A 2500-nucleotide genomic window follows, 5' to 3' on the forward strand; every position below is an offset into this window, starting at 1 on the left:
GAAGAGCGGGCAAGGTGAAGGCAGGGGAAGGTACAGCAACCACAGCGAGGGGAGGGATCCCACACTCCTGGGAGGGATTCAGGCTATGCATGCCAGTTTAGCAAAACACAACCACTCTGCAACAGTGAAAAAGAACCTCATCAAGTGACGTCTGTAACCAAAGCACAGCCCAGAGACTCCAGTGGCTGTCCCCAGTATGTTTCAATCAAGTACAACTTCACAAAGCTCGTTCAATAATGTTTTCTGAAGGACAGTTGTTTCAGTTTATTCTCTCTCCCATGATCAAAGAAGTCACTTTTGGAGCTTTGATATTGGTTTGCTGCTCCAATGAGAAGAAAACATAAGGATCAGACTAAAGAAGCAATGGGAGCAAACGAGTTTTACCTTTGGATGTGATTTTACTGGCTGTTTCCACTGGAGGCACAAGGTGCAAGCTTTGCAGGGACTACGGTCACAGATGGTCTCACAGTTACAGGAACTAAGTTATCTATACAAGGGAGCCAAGGAGGAAATATATTTTCTCCCCCACCCCACCCTTCTTTCTTTCCTTTTTTTTTTTTTCAGAGAACCATGTAGTTATTTCATTGGTGATCTACGGGGGAAATGTGTTCATCAGAAACAGTCGAAAAATAGAGGGGACTGTATCTCACTTACTAAAATTTGCCTCTCTATTAATAGCATGATTTCAAAGTTTTAGGACGCAATGATAGAGTTTGCAGTTAAGCAAAATAGAATAGGTTCTGCAAGAGGCGTGGCAGGGGAAGAGCTGTAAGTAATTATGAAAGATTTTGTTCTTTCTTTTAATATAAAATTGTTTAAGTGCATACATGTAATTTATGCTAAGTTCAAGCATCACCAAGGACACCACATTTCCTTTATCTGAGTCATAAACCCTACAATTTATTTATTTTCAAAGGAACTAACTTCATTCTCCCTGCTGATGCAAAAATGCATGACCAGTTTAAAAACTAGGAAATTGCTCAGAAGGTACCATTCGCTTGTTTTCTGAAATTTTGATTCAAAAGAATTTTACCCCCTCAATTACACAGTCATGATAGTGTGTGGTCTGCTAATGTAATTGTTTAATGTTTTCAGTTAATTAGGTACAAAATTGCCAGCAAAAGGACTGGAGACAGGTTTTACCTCTCCATCATCACTGCTGTCACCAGAACACACCGTTGTATTTCCAGATGCATGTATGCTCTCCTCTGTGTGCACACGGGTATACATGTATAACACATGACTGTAAGCAAAGTTATAGGCATTAAAGATGTCCTGGCCTGAGTTTGAGGTTACTGCCTACTAATGATTATTTATTAGTTGTTACACCATATGTTTGCATAACACCTTGCAAAATGGATACAGACCCAATCCTTGCCCTGAGGAACTTTAAATGTAACAGCAGTGTGCAGTGTGGGAGAAGAAAGTCCAGTATAATGTGATTTCAATATGATTACATGGTAACTTGGGAGACTGTTGCATGTTTCTTGAGACTTAACACAGTAATCTTTGGAAAATCATGAGATGATACACACATCTCTTGTGCCATGCTTTCACATCAGGTGGTTACTTGTGCTGTGTGTGTTTGAGAAAAGCTATTTTATGGAAACATTAAGAGTGAAAAAATTGTTTTAAGAATTATTTTTTCTGATCTTTTTTGCCTGTGAAGTAGGCTTGCTTTATTTATCATGCATGTACAGGCAATGTAGTGAAAGAAAAACTAGGTCTAATGCATTTTTAAAAACCTCTAAAATAACTTTTTTCTGTATAAAAGTTGCTGGAGTTTTAGTGTCCAATATGCTGCAATCTGCCAAGACAGACATACATTCTTTCCTCCAAAAGGCTGGGAATCATTCCAAAGGGGTTCTTTTTGTTTCTTGTCATGCCTTTTAACTTCTGTACAAGTTGTGCTGGTCAATTTTCATACTTCATTGGCATAGTCCTCACCTTTTATCTTGTCTGCATCCTTTACTAATCCCACGTTAACTTGATTTGAAATTGGGAAAGACAGATTTTTTTTTTAAGGGCAGAAAATATCTTAGCGAACTGGAAAGTATTCCCAAAGATCTGAGTTACTGGTTTAAATCTGTAAAGTAGACTGTGCAACACACACGCAGCTTATTTCATTATTTTGCTGTTTATTCAGTTGTTGAAAGAAACAGGATTTTCTCCTCATTATATTTGCAATATATTAGAAAGTCAGGAGGCAACTTGTGATCTACACATAGCATTATAAAGCAGACTGAAATGAATGTTGTATTGATAACTGAACAATATAAACAGCACAGCATGTTCTGAAAGAGGTAGGTAGGTGATACATTCTAGGAACACCCTGGAATAAATATTGAAGTGGTTCAAAATGTACTACTTTTTTTGCAAACAGGTTTGGCGTCTGCAAAGTAAAAGATAATACACCATTAGAGGGAAGAAGAGAGAGAATTTCAACAAAAATTCTAGTGGATATTTACCCGTATCAATTAACCTCTGTATAACCTGGCAC

General features: G+C 37.8%; 1 protein-coding gene across 1 annotated transcript in view; it reads right to left on the bottom strand.

The window, feature by feature from the left end:
- FOXP2 (forkhead box P2) overlaps window positions 1–2500 on the bottom strand; it is a gene marked incomplete at both ends in the record, with an annotated part of 95810 nt that overhangs the window by 14002 nt on the left and 79308 nt on the right. The gene's annotated exons all lie outside the window — the stretch shown is intronic.

This window comes from Buceros rhinoceros, unplaced genomic scaffold (genome assembly GCF_000710305.1).
Source record: "Buceros rhinoceros silvestris isolate BGI_N320 unplaced genomic scaffold, ASM71030v1 scaffold5204, whole genome shotgun sequence".
Taxonomy (NCBI): Eukaryota; Metazoa; Chordata; class Aves; order Bucerotiformes; family Bucerotidae; genus Buceros; species Buceros rhinoceros.